The following is a 20418-nucleotide window of genomic DNA, read 5'->3' as shown; positions in this document are numbered from 1 at the left end:
TTTATCACTAATCATGAATGCTTTCCCCTGTTTATACGTAACTATAAAGACTGCTAACATGGAGCTTTAGAACAGTGTTTTTCAACTAGTTTTAGAGGATGTCTTGTATCCTTTAATGCATTTCCCTCACATTTAAAATGTGGTTAGAATCAGCTAAGTCAATTTCATGACTTACTATTGCATTCCCAGCTTCCCTTGTTTTGCATTTGAAAAATATTGCCTTTTAAGATGCAGAAGATCCAGTCCTAAAACTGATTTGAACACACACACAATTGCATTTAGTTCATAAACACAAGCATACATATTTATCTTAGCACCAGTCTTTAGAGATCATCTTTTAAAAGGGAAAGTGATGGTGGTTCCAGCATAAAGCCTTGTTTGACTGCTGTTAATATTATTTGAAATGGGAACTTTTTTTTTTTAAATGGCAAAGAATTTCATAGTAGCAGTAAGAATTTGGGGAGTGAGCTGTGAGGTCTGCCAAGCAATTTCTGGTGAAGAGATTGACCATTAAGTTGTTTATAGTTATTTACCCCCAAATTGTTATGAAGTGAACATATAAAATTCAGATAAATCAACTGCAGTTGATGACCTACCCCTAGGCAAAAACACTAATGAAATCTTTTTTTTTTTTCCTGTAATTCTTCCAACTACTCAAGCTACATTTTCCTTAAAATGTAAGAACCAGCTCTATAGAGGTCAAGAGAAAATGAGAATACATTACAAAGTTTATTTTTAAAGAATGATGATTGTTTATTCCAGAACAAAAGTAAAGCACGTTATCAAAAATCACAGCAGAAGTAACACCATTAATCTGTGAAATAAACTCATTTATTAGCCAGATTTAATTTAATATTAAAAATTTCCCCTTTAAAACTTTGCCACTAGAATAAGTACATATTGTTTAGCTTTTTTGCTCAGGCTCTTTCCCAATTCTGTAAAGTTCTATTATTTACTCTATTATTCTGCCATTCTTAGGGTATACTATGATCTGATATGTTTAATTGCAATGAACTATAATTTTAAGATACAAAGTTCAAAACATGTTGAAAAATTTTCCCCCTGAACTTATACCTTCAATATTACAACCTCAAAATACTGTATAGGTCATAATTTTCAGCCACCTGCCCCACAGTTCCAAGTGTTTGTGGTCTCACTAGTCAAGGGCCTGAGCTGGAATCTCTTTTCTGTGACAGGAAGTGGATGTCAAAGATGAGTGCCCCCACCATTTATGGCCAGAATTCTGCAGAGAATTTCTGAGCTCCCTCTCTAGCAAATGGAGTAAATAGAATAACTTTGGTCCTTTTAAAAAGTAGTCTTTTATAAAGCAGAGCTTGCTAGATCAAGATAAAACTACTTACAAACAGTCTCATGACACAATAGCATTTGGCCGTTAGATCTTCTGAATTTTCTTTTGCAAGTTTTGGAAAACAAAGGAACACAACCCTCCCTAAATATATAAGAAAGACATACATATCAGAAGAGGGAGTTGGTAGGATTCCTAAAGTAAAAATCTTTGAGTAGGAGTTTGTTTATGTTACTAAATCACCCTCAGTACTTACAGATATATAAACAGAAACTAAACAAATAGCCCTTTAGGAACAAGAGATTCAGGTTATTAACTCTTCAATTTGTTAAGAAGGAAAATCATTGAATAATCAGGAAATTCAGTTTACAACTGAAGATATTTCTCTGGGACCTCGCTTGCCAACTTTCTCAAAATATGTTACCTGGTAAACCAGTCCTTGGTATGTTCATAGAAGAAGTAATAAGCGTTGGTCAGTGTAACACACTAATTCTCACAGAATGTCCAATAGGCCTCTGGAGTTCCATGGATACACTCAGGAGATCCATTAGGTTAAAACTGTTTTCATAACAATCCTAACATAGTTTTTACCGCTTTTTCTCTGTATTGGTATCTATACTGATTATATTCAAGCTTTCATAGTTAAAACTACAGTGGCCAAAACTAAACCTGTTGGTTGGTTGTAAATACCTAAGTGCCATGCATTCGCCGTGAAAAAGAATGTTTTGACTTAAGAAAATCTTTAATGAAGCAGTTCAGTTCAGTTCAGTTCAGTTCAGTCGCTCAGTCGTGTCCGACTCTTCGCGACCCCATGAATCACAGCACGCCAGGCCTCCCTGTCCATCACCAACTCCCGGAGTTCACTCAAACTCATGTCCACAGAGTCGGTGATGCCCTCCAGCCATCTCATTCTCGGTCGTCCCCTTCTCCTCCCGCCCCCAACCCCTCCCAGCATCAGAGCCTTTTCCAGTGAGTCAACTCGTTGCATGAGGTGGCCAAAGTATTGCAGTTTCAGCTTTAGCATCAGTCCTTCCAATGAACACCCAGGATCGATCTTGCTTAGAATGGACTGGTTGGATCTCCTTGCGGCACAAGGGACTCTCAAGAGTCTTCTCCAACACCACAGTTCAAAAGCATCAATTCTTCGGCGATCAGCTTTCTTCACAGTCCAAATATATTAAATCATTGAATCTCGATGCTGGACTGTTAGTTTCTAAATGTTCTGTATGAGACTAAGAAGCATATATAGAGCCTTACCACTGCATCAGTTCAGTCAGTTCAGTTCAGTCACTCAATCGTGTCCGACTCTTTGCGACCCCATGAATCACAGCTCGCCAGGCCTCCCAGTCATTACCAACTCCCAGAGTTCACTCAAACTCATGTCCATCGAGTCGGTGATGCCATCCAGCCATCTCATTCTCTGTCGTCCCCGTCTCCTCCCACCCCCAATCCCTCCCAGCATCAGAATCTTTCCCAGTGAGTCAACTCGTCACATGAGGTGGCCAAAGTATTGGAGTTTCAGCTTTAGCATCAGTCCTTCCAATGAACACCCAGAACTGATCTCCTCTAGAATGGACTGGTTGGATCTCCTTGCAGTCCAAGGGACATTCAAGAGTCTTCTCCATCACCACAGTTCAAAAGCATCAATTCTTTGGCGACCAGCTTTCTTCACAGTCCAACTCTCACATCCATACATGACCAGGGGAAAAACCATAGCCTTGACTAGACGGACCTTGGTTGGCAAAGTAATGTCTCTGCTTTTTAATATGCTTTCTAGGTTGGTCAAAACTTTCCTTCCAAGGAGTAAGCGTCTTTTAATTTCCTGGCTGCAATTAGCATCTGCAGTGATTTTGGAGCCAAAAATTATAAAGTCTGACACTGTTTCCACTATTTCCCCATCTATTTCCCATGAAGTGATGGGACCAGATGCCATGATCTTTGTTTTCTGAATGTTGAGCTTCAAGGCAACCTTTTCACGCTCCTCTTTCATTTTCATCAAGAGGCTTTTTAGTTCCTCCTCACTTTCTGCCATAAGGGTGGTTTCATCTGCATATCTGAGGTTATTGATATTTCTCCCAGCAATCTTGATTCCAGCTTGTGCTTCTTCCAGACCAGCGTTCCTCATGATGTACTCTGCATAGAAGTTAAATAAGCAAGGTGACAATATACAACCTTGATGTACTCCTTTTCCTATTTGGAACCAGTCTGTTGGTCCATGTCCAGTTCTAACTGTTGCTTCCTGACCTGCATACAGGTTTCTCAAGAGGCAGGTCAGGTGGTCTGGGATTCCCACCTCTTTCAGAATGTTCCACAGTTTATTGTGATCCACACAGTCAAAAGCATGGCATAGTCAATGAGGCAGAAATAGATGTTTTTCTGGAACTCTCTTGCTTTCTCCATGATCCAGAGGATGTTGGCAATTTGATCTCTGGTGCCTCTGCCTTTTCTAAAACCTGCTTGAACATCTGGGAGTTCACAGTTCACATATTGCTGAAGCCTGGCTTGGAGAATTTTGAGCATGACTTTACTACCATGTGAGATGAGTGCAATTGTGCAGTAGTTTGAGCATTCTTTGGCACTGCCTTTCTTTGGGATTGGAATGAAGACTGACCTTTTCCAGTCCTGTGGCCACTGCTGAGTTCTCCAAATTTGCTGGCATATTGAGTGCAGCACTTTCACAGCATCATCTTTCAGGATTTGAAATAGCTCAATTGGAATTCCATCACCTCCACTAGCTTTGTTCGTAGTGATGCTCTCTAAGGCCCACTTGACTTCACATTCCAATATGTCTGGCTCCAGGTAAGTGATCACGCCATCATGATTATCTTGGTCCTGAAGATGTTTTTTGTACAGTTCTTCTGTGTATTCTTGCCACCTCTTCTTAATATCTTCTGCCTCGGTTAGGTCCATACCATTTATGTCCTTTATCGAGCCTATCTAGGAAAAGCACTTTTGTGATTGAATTACCATCTAAACTACCATTTTTTTCATTGAGCAAAGTTTTTACTTGAAAAAAAATGACATAGGCACTCTTGGAGCCATGGTAGACATTTTGGCAAAGTTAAAAATCTAACAAGTACACTTGTCTTTTCAAGGAAAACAACTGCCATTGTTGCCAGTGATAACATTTAAGCTTTAAAGTGGAAAATTAGAATTTTGGAAAATTCTTTCCTAATATGATTACTTACGACTTAGTAGTATGTTTAATTTTTATATTGTACAATAAAATGCCTTTTCATTAAAAGAATAACTCTGTAAATCAATATTTTTAATGGTTCAGTATATGTTATTACAAAAGCATGTTCTGTGGTCTGAATGTTTGTGTTCCCCCAAAGTCATATGCTGAAGTCCTGATGTCCAATGTGATGATATTGGAGTTGAGGCCTTTGGAAGATGCTTAGGTCATGTGGATGGATCCTTCATGAATGAGATTAATATTCTTATAGAAGAAACACCACCGCTCTCCCTACTGTTTCTGCTATGAGAAGGCACCTACTGCAAATCACAAAAAGGAACCTTGAATAGAATTTGACCATTTTGGAACTTGATCCTGAACTTCCCTGACTCCAGAATTGTGAAGAGCAAATTTCTATTGTTTCTAAGCTATTCAGTCTGTGGTAGTTTTTATTTCTTTCCTTTTATTTAATTTTTTTATTACAGCAATCCACAAGGACTACAAAAGTGTGTTCAAATTCAAGATCCATTTAAGTTAGTCCAGTGGATATTAATATATAGTTCCGTTCAGTCGTTCTCGTGTCCGACTTTTTGCGACCCCATGGACTGCAGCATGCCAGGGCTCCCGGTCCATCACCAGCTACTGGAGTTTACCCAATCTCATGTCCATTGAGTCAGTGATGCCATCCAACCATCTCATCCTCTGTCTTCCCCTTCTTTTTCCGCCTTCAATCTTTCCCAGCATCAGGGTATTTTCAAATGAGTCAATACTTTGCATCAGGTGGCCAAAGTATTGGGGTTTCAGTTTGAGCATGAATCCTTCCAATGAGTATTCAGGACTGATTTCCTTAGGGATGGACTGGTTGGATCTCCTTGCAGTCCGAGGGACTCACAAGAGTCTTCTCCAACACCAGAGTTCAAAAGCATCAATGCTTCGGCACTCAGCTTTCTTTATACTCCAACTCTCATATCCATGCATGACTACTGGAAAAACCATAGATGGACTAGACGGACCTTTGTTGGAAGAATAATGTCTCTGCTTTTAAATATGCTGTCTAGGTTCATCATAACTTTTCTTCCAAGGAGCAAGCATCATTTAATTTCGTGCCTTCAGTTACCATCTACAGTGACTTTGGAGCCCCCCAAAATAAAGTCTGTCACTGTTCCCACTGTTTCCCCATCTATCTGCCATGAAGTGATAGAACCAGATGCCATGATCTTAGTTTTCTGAATGTTGAGCTTTAAGCCAACTTTTTCACTCTCCTCTTTCACTTTCATCAAGAGGCTCTTTAGTTCTTCTTCACTTACTGCCATAAGGGTGGTGTTCTGCCTATCTGAGGTTATTGATATTTCTTCCAGTAAACTTGATTCCAGCTTGTACTTCATCCAGCCCAGCATTTCTCATGATGTACTCTGCATTTAAGCTAAGTAAGCAGGGTGACAATATGCAGCCTTGGAGTACTCCTTTTCCTATTTGTAGCTCGTCTGTTGTTCCATGTCCAGTTCTAACTTGCTTCCTGACCTGCATACAGATTTCTCAAGAGGCAGTTCAGATGGTTAGGTATTCCCATCTCTTTAAGTATTTTGCACAGTTTTTTGTGATTTACACAGTCAGAGGATTTGGCATAGTCAATAATGCAGAAGTAGATATTTTTGTGGAAGTCTCTTGCTTATGAAACAATGGATGTTAGCAATTTGATCTCTTGTTCCTCTGCTTCTTAAAAATCCAGCTTGAACATCTGGAATTTCATGATTCACTTACTATTGAAGCCTGACTTGGAAAATTTTGAGCATTACTTTACTAGCGTGTGAGATGAGTGGAACTGTGAGGTAGTTTAGTCATTCTTTATCATTGCCTTTTTTGGGGATTGGAATGAAAACTGTCCTTTTCTAGTCCTGTGACCACTGCTGAGTTTTCCAAGTTTGCTGGCATATTGAGTGCAACACTTTCACAGCATCATCTTTTAGGGTTTAAATAGCTCAACTAGAATTCTATCACCTCTGTTAGCTGTCTGTAGTGATGCTTCCTAAGGCCCACTCGATTTCCCACTCCAGGATGTCTGGCTCTAGGTGAGTGATCATACCATAATGATTATCTGGGTCATGAAGATTTTTTGTATAGTTCTTCTGTGTATTCTTGCCACCTCTTCTTAATATCTTCTGCTTCTGTTAGGTCCATACTATTTCTGTCCTTTATTGTGCCCATCTTTGCATGAAATGTTCCCTTGGTATCCCTAATTTTCTTGAAGAGATCTCTAGTCTTTCTCATTCTATTGTTTTCCTCTATTTATTTGCACTGATCAGTGAGGAAGGCTTTCTTATCTCTCCTTACTATTTATTGGAACTCTGCGTTCAAATGGGTAGGGTATATCTTTCCTTTCCTCCTTTGCCTTTCATTTCCCTTCTTTTCACAGCTATTTGTGAGACCTCCTCAGACAACCATTTTGCCTTTTTGCATTTCTTTTTCTGGGGAATAGTTTTGATCCCTGCCTCCTATATAATGTCAGGAACCTACATCCATAGTTCTTCAGGCACTCTGTCAATCAGATCTAATCCATTTTTATCTATTTCTCTCTTCCACTGTATAATATGAGAGATTTGATTTAGGTCATTCCTGAATGGTCCAGTGGTTTTCCCTACTTTTTTCAATTCAAGTCTAAATTTGGCAGTAAGAAGTCCGTGATCTGAACCACAGTCAGTTCCCAGTCTTGCTTTTGCTGACTCTATAGAGCTTCTCCATCTTTGGCTGCAAAGAATATAATCAATCCGATTTTGGTATTGGAAGAGGGTGTTTTTTGTTGTTGGAAGAGGGTGTTTGCTATGACCAGTGCGTTCTCTTGGCAAAACTCTTTGAGCCTTTGCCATGCTTCATTGTGTACTCCAAGGCCAAATTTACCTGTTACTCCAGTTATTTCTTGGCTTCCTACTGTTGTATTCCAGTCCCCTATAATGAAAAGGACATCTTTTTTTGGTGTTCTAGAAGGCTTTGTAAGTCTTCATAAAACCATTCAGCTTCAGCTTCTTCAGAATTACTGGTCGGAGCATAGACTTGGATTACTGTGATATTGAATGGTTTGCTTTGGAAATGAAGAGTGATCATTCTGTCGTTTTTGAGATTGCACCCAAGTAGTGCTTTTCAGACTTTTTTGTTGACTATGATGGCTACTCCACTTCTTCTAAGGGATTCTTGTCCACAGTAGTAGATATAATGGTCATCTGAGTTAAATTCACCCATTTCAGTCCATTTTAGTTCACTGATTCCTAAAATGTCAACATTTACTCTTGCCATCTCCTGTTTGACCACTTCCAATTTGCTTTGATTCATGGACCTAACATTTCAGGTTCCTATTCAATATTGCTCTTTACAGCATCAGACTTTACTTCTATCACCAGTCACATCTACAACTGGGTATTGTTTTTGTTTTTACTCTGTCTCTTCATTCTTTCTGGAGTTATTTCTCCACTGATCTCCAGTAACATATTGGGTACCTACTGATGTGGGGAGTTCATTTTTCAGTGTCATATCTTTTTGCCTTTTCATACTGTTCATGTTGTTCAAAGGCAAGAATACTAAAGTGGTTTGCCATTCCCTTCTCCAGTGGACCACGTTTTGTCAGAACTCTCCACCATGACCCATCTGTCTTGGGTGGCCCTGCATGGCATGGCTCATAGTTTCATTGAGTTAGACAAAGCTGTGGTCCATGTGATCAGATTGGTTAGTTTTCTGTGACTGTTTTTAAGTCTGTCTGCCCTCTGAGGGAGAAGGATAAGAGGCTTATGGAAGCTTCCTGATGGGAGAGACTGACTGAGAAAAACTGGGTCTTATCCTGATGGGTGGGGCCATGCTCAGGACATCTTTAATCCGATTTTCTGTTGATGCATGGAGCTGTATTCCCTCCCTGTTATTTACCTGGGACCAAACTATGGTGGAGGTAATGAAGATAATGGTGACTGCTTCAAAAGGTCCCATGCACGGACTGCTACACTCAGTGCTACCAACCCTACAGCAGGCCACTGCCGACCCACGCCTCTGCTGGAGACTCCTGGACACTCACATGTAAGTCTGGGTCAGTCTTTTGTGGGGTCACTGCTCCTTTCTCCTGGGTCCTGTTGTGCACAAACTTCTGTTTGTGCCCTCAAGAGTCTATTTCCCCAATCCTTTGTAAGTTCTGGGAACTCTATGATGGGGTTAATGGCGACTTTCTCCAAGAGGGTTTATGCCACACCCAAGTCTGCTGCACCCAGAGCCCCTGCGCCTGCAGCAGTCCACAGCTGACCCACCTCCACAGGAGACGCTCACACACGGTTCTGTCTCATTCTCTGTGGGGCCTCTGGGTCCTGGTGCACACAGGTTTGTGTGAGCCCTCTGAGAATCTCTGGGCAGTATGGGGTTTGATTCTAAATGCGATTTTGCCCCTCCTGCCATCTTGCTGGGGCTTTTCCTTTGCCCTTGGATGTGTGTATCTCCTCAAAATCGCTCCAGCACCACACAGCTGCCACTCCTTGTTAGCTTTTCCTAAAGATCTTGGACAAGCCCCCAAGATGATAGCTTATGTGAATGGTATCAGTTTTGTGATCTCCGAAGAAGAAGATTTCGCTTCAGGACCAGAGACCAGGCTTGATCACTCAAGAGCTTTTTTATAGCAGAATTTTATTAAAGTGTGAGAAGGGACAGGAAGTCTCTGACATAGACATCAGAAGGGGGACAGAGAGTGCCCCTTTATATATATATATACATAACTAGAAAATATTTCAGAAATCCCAGCTTACTGTAGATGATGAAGAAACAGTTTGCAGAAGAGAAAACCTGAAAGATAAATAATATGAAAAATGTTCAACAAAACAGTTTGCAGTCATTCAGTTCAGTTCAGTTCAGTTCAGTTCAGTTCAGTCACTCAGTCGTCTCCGACTCTACGACCCCATGAAATCACAGCACCCCAGGCCTCCCTGTATATCACCAACTCCCGGAGTTCACTCAAACTCATGTCCATCGAGTCAGTGATGCCATCCAGATATCTCATTCTCTGAGGTCCCCTATTCCTCCCGACACCAATCCTTCCCAGCATCAGAGTCTTTTCCAGTGAGTCAAATTGTCGCATGAAGTGGCCAGAGTATTGCATTTTCAGCTTTAGCATCAGTCTTTCCAATGAACACCCAGGATTGATCTCATTTAGAATGGACTGGTTGGATCTCCTTGCAGTCCAAGGGACTCTCAAGAGTCTTGTCCAGCACCACAGTTCACAAGCATCAATTTTTCAGCGATCAGCTTTCTTCACAGTCCAACTCTCACATCCATACATGACCACGGGAAAAACCATAGCCTTGACTAGACGGACCTTGGTTGGCAAAATAATGTCTCTGCTTTTTAATGTACCATCTAGGTTGGTCATAACTTTCCTTCCAAGGAGTAAGCGTCTTTTAATTTCATGGCTGCAATCAGCATCCACAGTGATTTTGGAGCCCCAAAAAATAAAGTCTGACACAGTTTCCACTGTTTCCCCATCTATTTCCCATGAAGTGATGGGACCAGATGCCATAATCTTTGTTTTCTGAATGTTGAGCTTCAAGCCAAACTTTTCATTCTCCTCTTTCACTTTCATCAAGAGGCCTTTGAGTTCCTCTTCACTTTCTGCCATAAAGGTGGTGTCATCTGCATATCTGAGGTTATTGATATTTCTCCCAGCAATCTTGATTCCAGCTTGTGCTTCTTCAGGCCCAGCGTTCTTCTTGATGTACTCTGCATATAAGTTAAATAAACAGGGTGACAATATACAGCCTTGACGTACTCCTTTTCCTATTTGGAACCAGTCTGTTCCATGTACAGTTCTGACTGTTGCTTCCTGACCTGCATACAGGTTTCTCAAGAGGCAGGTCAGGTGGTCTGGGATTCCCATCTCTTTCAGAATGTTCCACAGTTTATTGTGATACACACAGTCAAAGGCTTTGGCATAGTCAATGAAGCAGAAATAGATATTTTTCTGGAACTCTCTTGTTTTCTCCATGATCCAGCGGATGTTGGCAATTTGATCTCTGGTGCCTCTGCCTTTTCTAAAACCTGCTTGAACATCTGGGAGTTCACGGTTCACATATTGCTGAAGCCTGGCTTGGAGATTTTTGAGCATGACTTTACTAGCGTGTGAGATGAGTGCAATTGTGCGGTAGTTTGAGAATTCTTTGGCATTGCCTTTCTTTGGGATTGGAATGAAGACTGACCTCTTCCAGTCCTGTGGCCATTGCTGAGTTCTCCAAATTTTCTGGCATATTGAGTGCAGCACTTTCACAGCATCATCTTTCAAGATTTGAAATAGCTCAACTGGAATTCCATCACCTCCACTAGCTTTGTTAGTAGTGATGCTTTCTAAGGCCCACTTGACTTCACATTCCAAGATGTCTGGCTCTAGGTCAGTGATCATATTATCGTGATTATCTTGGTCATGAAGATCTTTTTTGTACAGTTCTTCTGTGTATTCTTGCCACCTCTTCTTAATATCTTCTGCTTCTGTTAGGTCCATACCATTTCTGTCCTTTATCGAGCCCATCTTTGCATGAAATGTTCCCTTGAAATCTCTAATTTTCTTGAAGAGATCTCTTGTTTTTCCTATTCTGTTGTTTTCCTCTATTTCTTTGCATTGATCGCTGAGGAAGGCTTACTTATCTCTCCTTGCTATTCTTTGGAACTCTGCATTCAGATGCTTATATCTTTCCTTTTCTCCTTTGCTTTTCGCTTCTCTTCTTTTAATAGCTATGTAAGGCCTTCTTAGACAGCCATTTTGCTTTTTTGCATTTCTTTTCCATGAGAATGGTCTTGGTCCCTGTCTCCTGCACAATGTCACGAACCTCTTTCCAGCGTTCATCAGGCACTTTATCAGATCTACTCCCTTAAATCTATTTCTCACTTCCTCTGTATAATCATAAGGGATTTGATTTAGATCATATCTCAATGGTCTAGTGGTTTTCCCTACTGTCTTCAATTTAAGTCTGCATTTGGCAATAAGGAGTTCATGATCTGAGCCATAGTCAACTCCTGGTCTTTTTTTTGCTAACTGTGTACAGCTCCTCCATCTTTGGCTGCAAAGAATATAATCAATCTGATTTTGGTGTTTACCATCTGGTGATGTCCATGTGTAGAGTCTTCTCTTGTGTTGTTGGAAGAGGGTGTTTGCTATGACCAGTGCATTCTCTTGACAAAACTCTATTAGCTTTTGCCCTGCTTCATTCCGTGCTCCAAGGCCAAATTTGCCTGTTACTCCAGGTGTTTCTTGACTTCCTACTTTTGCATTCCAGTCCCCTATAATGAAAAGGACATCTTTTTTGGGTATTAGTTCTAAAACGTCTTGTAGGTCTTCATAGAACCGTTCAACTTTGGCTTCTTCAGCGTTACTGGTAGCAGCATAGGCCTGGACTACTGTAATACTGAATGGTTTGCCTTGGAAACGAACAGAAATGATTCTGTCGTTTTTAAGATTTCATCTAAGTACTGCATTTCGGACTCTTTTGTAGACCATGATGTCTACTCCATTTCTTCTAAGGTATTCCTGCCCACAGTAGTAGATATAATGGTCATCTGAGTTAAATTCACCCATTCCAGTCCATTTTAGTTCACTGATTCCTAGAATGTCTATGTTCACTCTTACCATCTCCTGTTTGACGATTTCCCATTTGCCTTGATTCATGTTCCTAACATTCCAGGTTCCTATGCAATATTGCTCTTTACAGCATCGGACCTTGCTTCTATCACCTGAAGATTTTCCAAATTCGGATAAAGGAAGGATGGGGAAACAAGATGTCCCATGTTGCATATGGTAGTACTCTGGTCATCAGTTTGGCTTTACCTGTAGATGCTGAAAGTACACACACTGCATGTGACCTATGCAGTGACCCAGCATTCCCAGTCTTTGGTTTATGTCCAAGAGAAATTCTGTCGTATGTGCATGTGAAGACTCCTTATTGCAAGCTTGTTACACATAATAGTGAAAAATTGGAACTATTTCATATACCTTGCGAAATTTATAGTATAGTTCAATGGTGGAATATTTAAAGCAATTTAAATCAATAAATAAGATCTTTAACAACATGGATAGAATCCAAATAATAATGTTGAGTGAAAAAGGAAAAAAAACACATTAAAGAGCATCGCATAGTGATATTTGTAAAATACAGTGCTGAATATTTATGGATGTGCTAAGTTAAAAAAAAAAGGCCTGTGTAAATATCAAATTAATGCTAATAGGTGTTCTGAAAGTGGAGGATGGTGGTTGGGACCATGAGGGTCATATTAGGGATCACAAATTTGACAGTGTTATAAACTGTGTAAAAATAAAAGAACTTCTTTAAGACATGTATATTGCTACTGGTTTTATGAAAAATTTTATACTACTTTGGTAATTAATTTTTTCAAAAACAGCTAAATGAATAGTAATAAAATAGATTGAGTTTTTGGTTGTAAATCAAGATTCTTGAAATATAAGTGAGAATCTATTGTAAGGGAAAACAAATTGCAAAAGGGAAAACTGATAAATGACTAGAACCTAATACTACTAAACTCCAAGCAACAACTAAAACAGGGTGGGGAGGTAAAAAGGGGAGAAGAAGAGAGAAGGCAGGAGTCATAGTAGCTCTGAAGCATTTTGTGAGTATCATCTTATTTTTGTTATTTAGTCGCTCAGGCATGTCCAACCCTTTTGCAACCCCATGGGCTGTAGCCCACCAGGCTCCTCTGTCCATGGGATTTCCTAGGTAAGAATGCTGGGGTGAGTGTCCATTTCCTCTCCAAAGGAACTTCCCAACCCAAGGATCGAGCCCTGTCTCCTTCATTGCAAACGGATACTTTACCATTGAGCCTCCTGTAAAGCCCATCATCTTATTTAAAACTTATTAAAGTCACCAAATAGCTGGCAAGTTGTAATCTTCACTAAGCCTAAATGTCAGGGTAAACAGAAGCTCAGAGAATTAAAACAAGCTCCAGGGTACAAAAAGTTCTTTTGATTCTAGGGCATTTAAATATGTACTTTAATTTTAACTAACTCAAGGAGCAGGGAAAGGAGTAAAGACTAAGGGAGAGATAAATAAGAGAATCTTCTATAGCAGCAGGCCCCCAACCTTTTCAGCTCCAGGGATTGGTGTAATGGGGGAGGATGCTTTCCATATGATTCAAGTGCATTACATTTATTGTGCACTTTTTTATTATTAGTAAATTGTGATATATAAGAAATAATTATACAACTCACCATCATGCAAATTTAGTAGGAGGCCTGAGCTTGTTTTCCTGCAACTAGATGGTCCCAAACAAATAACAAATATGTATATATATGTATTCTGTTATAAATATGTATCTGTTATATGTTATATGTATCTGTTATAAATTCTGTATAGGTATGTTTATATTGAGAGATCTACAAAAGAATGTTCACTAAAATTAATGTGATTTTATTCCTTTGACAAATATTATTGGATGCCATGTCCCAGGCACTGTTCTTGGTGTTGAATTTACAAATGTTATCAATAAAAGACATACTTCCCTGGAGAAAACATTCTGTTATAGAGTTATTATAGGAATTAGTGTTTCAGACAATTTCTCCTTTTGTTTCTTTTATTTTCAATTTCTGAGAAGAGAGTCAAATGATAATAATATAGCTTTTTTCTGAAAATAGAAATTTCTTTTTATAAATAGCATTGAAATTTAAAATAAAAATGATCAATACTCATTTATTTGATTTTAAAGAACTGAAATAATGGTAATTTAGCAAAATTAGAATATGTAAGAAAATCCCCCCTCAAATAAATATACAGTCACTTAAGCAAGGGTATTAGAAAGGTAATTCTCTCACAAATTGTGGCATTAAGTGTACTTGGTATAGATTCTTTGGATTTCAAAGTGTACATCATGAAAATCTGCATGTACGTATGAAGGGTAACCTAAAGAAGTAATCTGCTTAACCTAAATAAATACTCCAGAATGGGCATAGTTGATTGTGAAAGCGTATTTAGGGACAAAATCTATAGATTTAAAAATTGAATGTTGACTAAATAAATTACAGTGTTATATAGCCATAAAAGAACATTCTATGTCAGAGATCATCAAACTATAGCCTGAGGACCTAATCTAGCCCACTACCTGCTTTTATAAATAAATTTTATTTGAAAACACTCATGTAAATACATATAAGTATTATCAATGGCTGCTTTCATGATAAAATGGCAAAACTGAGTAGCTTCCTTAGAGACTTTTAGGTACTTAAAGCCAAAAACATTTAATCTCTGGCTTTGGGCAGAAAAACTTTCAAATACATTCTAGTGATAATTATAGAAATAAAAATATATTTGTAGTTTAATAGACTGTATTATCAGAGAAGGCAATGGCAACCCACTCCAGTGTTCTTGCCTGGAGAATCCCAGGGACGGGGGAGCCTGGTGGGCTGCGGTCTGTGGGGTCGCACAGAGTCGGACATGACTGAAGCTACTTAACAGCAGCAGCAGACTGTATTATATGAAACCTCTTTTATCCTGTAAAGTATGCATATATACTAAAATACACATTCTTAGCAAAACAACCTTTATTGAGTATTATGTGAGTAGTAGTAGTTTAAGTTTATGTGTGTAATTCATTTAATTCTCACAGCACTCGTATGCACTGTTATTCCATTTTACAAATAAACGGAGGCTCTGGGAAATATAATTTGTAAAAATGACAATGAGTTGGTGACAAAGGTAGGATTCAAAAGCTTGCACAAATATTTTTTTTCCTTATACCTGGCAGACTATACTTCAAAAGGCAGAGGCACCAGAGATCAAATTGCCAACATCCGCTGGATCATGAAGAAAGCAAGAGAGTTCTAGAAAACCATCTATTTCTGCTTCATTGACTATGCCAAAGCCTTTGACTGTGTGGGTCACAATAAACTGTAAAACATTCTGAAAGAGATGGGAATCCCAGACCACCTGACCTGCCTCTTGAGAAACCTGTATGCAGGTCAGGAAGCAACAGTTAGAACTGGACATGGAACAACAGACTGGTTCCAAACAGGAAAAGGAGTGTGTGAAGGCTGTATATTGTCACCCTACTTATTTAACTTCTATGCAGAGTACATCATGAGGAACGCTGGGCTGGAAGAAGCACAAGCTGGAATCAAGACTGCTGGGAGAAATATCAGTAACCTCAGATATGCAGATGACACCACCCTTATGGCAGAAAGTGAAGAGGAACTCAAAGGCCTCTTGATGAAAGTGAAAGAGGAGAGTGAAAAGTTTGACTTGAAGATCAACATTCAGAAAACAAAGATCATGGCATCTGGTCCCATCACTTCATGGGAAATAGATGGGGAAACAGTGGAAAGAGTGTCAGACTTTATATTTTTGAGCTCCAAAATCACTGCAGATGCTGATTGCAGCCATGAAATTAAAAGACGCTTACTCCTTGGAAGGAAAGTTATGACCAACCTGGATGACATATTGAAAAGCAGAGACATTACTTTGCCAACAAAGGTCCGTCTAGTCAAGGCTATGGTTTTTCCCGTGGTCATGTATGGATGTGAGAGTTGGACTGTGAAGAAAGCTGATCGCCGAAGAATTGATGCTTTTGAACTGTGGTGTTGGAGAAGACTCTTGAGAGTCCCTTGGACTGCAAGGAGATCCAACCAGTCCATTCTAAAGGAGATCAATCCTGGGTGTTCATTAGAAGGACTGATGCTAAAGCTGAAACTGCAATACTTTGGCCACCTCATGTGACGAGTTGACTCACTGGAAAAGAGTCTGATGCTAGGAGGGATTGGGGGTGGGAGGAGACGGGAACGACAGAGAATGAGATGGCTGGATGGCATTACCGACTCTGTGGACATGAGTTTGAGTGAACTCCGGGAGTTGGTGATGGACAGGGAGGCCTGGCGTGCTGTGATTCATGGGGTCGCAAAGAGTCGGACATGACTGAGCGACTGAACTGAACTGAGCTGATACTTCAAAATGTTAAAAGTTTTCTCTATATTCTTAGATTGCTCTTTTAATCTTTATGTTCATTTCTGATAGTTAACTTTATAATTTATGTTATTAAATTTATTATTAAAAAATAAAACTCCAAATATTCAATAGCTGTGAACTTGAAAGTTGATCAAATTTAACTCTTTTCATTTGTCGACTATTTCTTCATCTTGTACTACAGAAAACTACACTTACATGTTTTTAGGGTTCTAGGTGCTGGAGAAATGATACAGTAACTGTCAAACCAAAGCACCAATTAATTTTTGTCATCAATGAAACTCTGGTAGGGCTAAGAGATATACTTTTATATTGCTTTGTTGCAAGGACACTGATATTTAATGATAAAAATCTATCAGCAGAATATTAAGAAATGAAGAAATCAAGATTGAGCATTTTTCCATGTTCTTCTCAAAATTTCTTGAAAGAGTAACTTATTTTCCCTGTTGGTGGTTTGTCTCTTACCCCTTGAAGTAAAAATTCCACACTACATTATGCTGTCAGAGGACATAGACATTGCAAGTTGGTAATCTTTTTCAGATGTCTTTAGCCTCATCTTTTTCTTTAGCATTTGACATTACAGTCTTCCTCTTCTTTAAATAATCCTCTCCTTTGAAATATTTTATCTTGCATTATTTCATCTCTCTTCCTACTCATCTTCAGTGTTGTTCTACTCTGCCGTGTCAGTTCCTTACCCTCTCATGCATGGCCTCTGTGACACGTCCTTACCACCTTTTCATGTTCCCTTTTACATTATGTCTTAGCAACACTGAGAAGCTTCTGGTTTGAAGAAACAGCATTATGTTATCATCTTTGTGTTGCTGCTCAGTTTGTGCCCTTCTGGCACATATTTTCTTCCTTCTTCCAATGATTAGTGTCTGCTCCTTTTTTGACCCTTTACTGAGATGTGTCAGTCTCCAGAAAGACTTCCTTAATTTACTAAAGAAGATATAGTTTTTACTTTGTTTGGATCTTCATTTTAGATTTTTTTTATAACTTTTAAAAACTACATTTTGAGAGTTGTATTCTGCCAATTCTGTTTCTCTATGTACAGTGGGCAACATGAGTGCTTATAGTGACTGCTTCTTACCCATTTTAAAGATGTTTCTGTAATGCATACTACATTGAATATGATATGTGTGCAATAACAATTTGTTCTTGTCAATATTTATTTAAGCAAAAATTATGAGACTAGCAAAGCAGTTTTTTTTTTTTTGGTCATGTTCTGTGAATAAATTTGGGTACTACAAATTTTCTATTAAGCATACCTGAGAAAAGTCCTTGATTTCCATGTGTAGCTAGTATGAAATGGTAAAAGTATATAAGAAAATGTGCAAGGCTTAGGAATTTATACTTCTTACAAATAACTCACAATTTTAGATATGTTCTTATCATGGTGAAGTCTGTGTTTGATTATAACATATATAAATAAGCATTACATCTGTATTCTGTTACTATATAAAATTCAGGTATTTTGAATTATGTATCATGCCTATATTTCATTAATTGGAGATATTAGTTATAGTATATGTCAGATATTAAATACACTTTTGGTATTTAGAAAGGTGAGAATAATAGGTTATTGCAGCTGGTTTTAATATTTTATGTTGAATTTTATAAGAGCAATTTGAATAGATAATTCTCAGAGGTCTTTAATGTACTATAAGTTGTTGTATCTATCTTTGTCTAAAAAAGAAAAAAGACCTTTTATTTCATTTATCATCGGAGAAGGCAATGGCACCCCACTCTAGTACTCTTGCCTGGAAAATCCCATGGATGGAGGAGCCTGGTAGGCTGCAGTCTGTGGGGTCGCTAAGGGTCGGACACGACTGAGAGACTTCACTTTCACTTTTCACTTTCACACATTGGAGAAGGAAATGGCAACCCACTCCAGTGTTCCTGCCTGGAGAATCCCAGGGACGGGGGAGCCTGGTGGGCTGCCGTCTATGGGGTTGCACAGAGTCGGACACGACTGAAGTGACTTAGCAGCAAGATACTGTCTGTCTTACTGTGGGTTATGCTGAAAATAGAGCCTAGGATCTTTAGGTTGAGCCAAGGAACTGTTACAGTAGCTGCAGCTGAAATCATGGTGGGTCCAGAGCTGTGGGATCACACATTTTAAGTGTCTAGTCAAAGCTGTGGTTTTTCCAGTTGTCATGTATGGATGTGAGAGGTGGACTATAAAGAAAGCTGAGCACTGAAGAATTGATGCTTTTGAAATGGGGTGTTAGAGAAGACCCTTGAGAGTCTCTTGGACTCCAAGGAGATCCAACAAGTCCATCCTAAAGGACATCAGTCCTTAATATTTATTGGAAGGACTGATGCTGAAGCTGAAACTCCAATACTTTGGCCACCTGATGTGTAGAGCTGACTCATTTGAAAAGACCCCTATGTTGGGAAAGATTGAAGGTGGGAGGAGAAGGGGATGACAGAGGATGAGATAGTTGGATGGCATCACTGACTCAATAAACATGAGTTTGAGTAGGCTCCAGGAGTTGGTGATGGACAGGGAAGCCTGGTGTGCTGCAGTCCATGGGGTTGCAAAGAGTCGGGCATGACTGAGCGACCAAGCTGAACTGAACTGATACCAAAAACACACCCATTATTTTCTTTCTTAATAAGAAAGAAAAAAAATGCTATCAATTATACTATGGCATAATGCTTTCTTATCTCTTAGACGTTTTATTTTATACTTCTTTAAAATTATCTTTTAGATTTTATACATAAATTTTTAAAATCCCCTTTACATATATGTGTGTGTGTATGTGTGTGTGCAAAATAAATTAATGTATTTGTAAAACTTAATGTTTGTTCAAAGTCTGACAATTATGAATGATATTTTGACTCAGAGTTGTCAATAGTTTTGTTTTATACATAGATTATAATGTGTTGCATTAAGAGTTTTGGTAGTATAACAAATCTTAAAAGTGTGCTCTTCTGTTGTCTCTTGGACTTTCATGTCCCAATATCCTTTCTGCTTGTTTTTTTGTTTGTTTTTTTAACTTTTTATTTTATATTGGAGTATAGCTAATAACAGTGTTGTGATAACTTCAGGTGGACAGCAAAGGGATTCACCATACATGTACATTTATCCATTCTCCCCCGAAATCTCCTCCCATCCAGGCTGCCACACATAGTGAGCAGAATTCCCCATGCTATACAGTAGGACCTTGTTGGTTGTCCATTTTAAATATAGCTGTGTGTACATGTCGATCCCAAACTCTCTATCTCATACTCCCATGTTTTCCCCTGGCAACCGTAAGTTCATTTTCTAAGTCTGTGAGTCTGTTTCTGTTTTGTAAATACGTTCGTTTGTATCATTTTTTGATTCTGCCTCTAAGCGATAGCATGTGGTATTTCTGTATTACTTAAATCATTCAGTATGACAATCTCTAGGTACATCATGTTGTTACAAATGAGATCGTTTCATTCTTTTCAATAGCTATATAATATCCCATTGTATACATGTACCATATCCTCTTTATCCATTCCGCTGTTGATGGACATTGAGATTGCTTCCATGTCTTAGTTATTTTAAGCTGTGCTGCGGTGAACATGAGGGTGCATGTATCCTTTTGTGCCATGTTTTTCTCCAGGTATATGCCCAGGAGTGTGATTGCAGGGTCATATGTTAGTTCAGTAAATATGGAACACTTCACAGATTTGTGTGTCATCCTTACACAGGGGCCATGCTAGTCTTCTCTCTGCTGGTTTTGATTCACATGGGCAGACAATGACAACTCTGTCACAACTGCTTCCTGACTGGAGTCATTAGGACCCATCCTATTTTCAGGGATTTTTAAATGTGAAAAGAAAATCTTCACCTTAGATTAGATGAAACATGGCATTTAGACTATATAAAGTAATCATTGAAAACATTCATTAATTGATTAACGTATCCCTTGCTCTCTCCATTTCTGTAGTATATTTTCATATGTTAGTGTGTATATTTATTATTAAGACAAATACTG

General features: G+C 38.9%; 1 non-coding gene across 1 annotated transcript; it reads right to left on the bottom strand.

Moving 5' to 3' along the window:
• Window positions 1–20086: 20086 nt before the first annotated feature.
• On the bottom strand, window positions 20087–20192 carry LOC129552892 (U6 spliceosomal RNA). Its single transcript, XR_008685371.2, has one exon. It is a non-coding gene; the product is annotated as a U6 spliceosomal RNA (small nuclear RNA).
• Between the last annotated feature and the right edge of the window lie 226 nt (window positions 20193–20418).

This window comes from Moschus berezovskii, chromosome 3 (genome assembly GCF_049115385.1).
Source record: "Moschus berezovskii isolate FMDL1 chromosome 3, NW_MosBer_1.0, whole genome shotgun sequence".
NCBI lineage: Eukaryota > Metazoa > Chordata > Mammalia > Artiodactyla > Moschidae > Moschus > Moschus berezovskii.
Note: the sequence above shows the minus strand (reverse complement) of the source record. Positions and strands in the feature narration are given on the sequence as shown.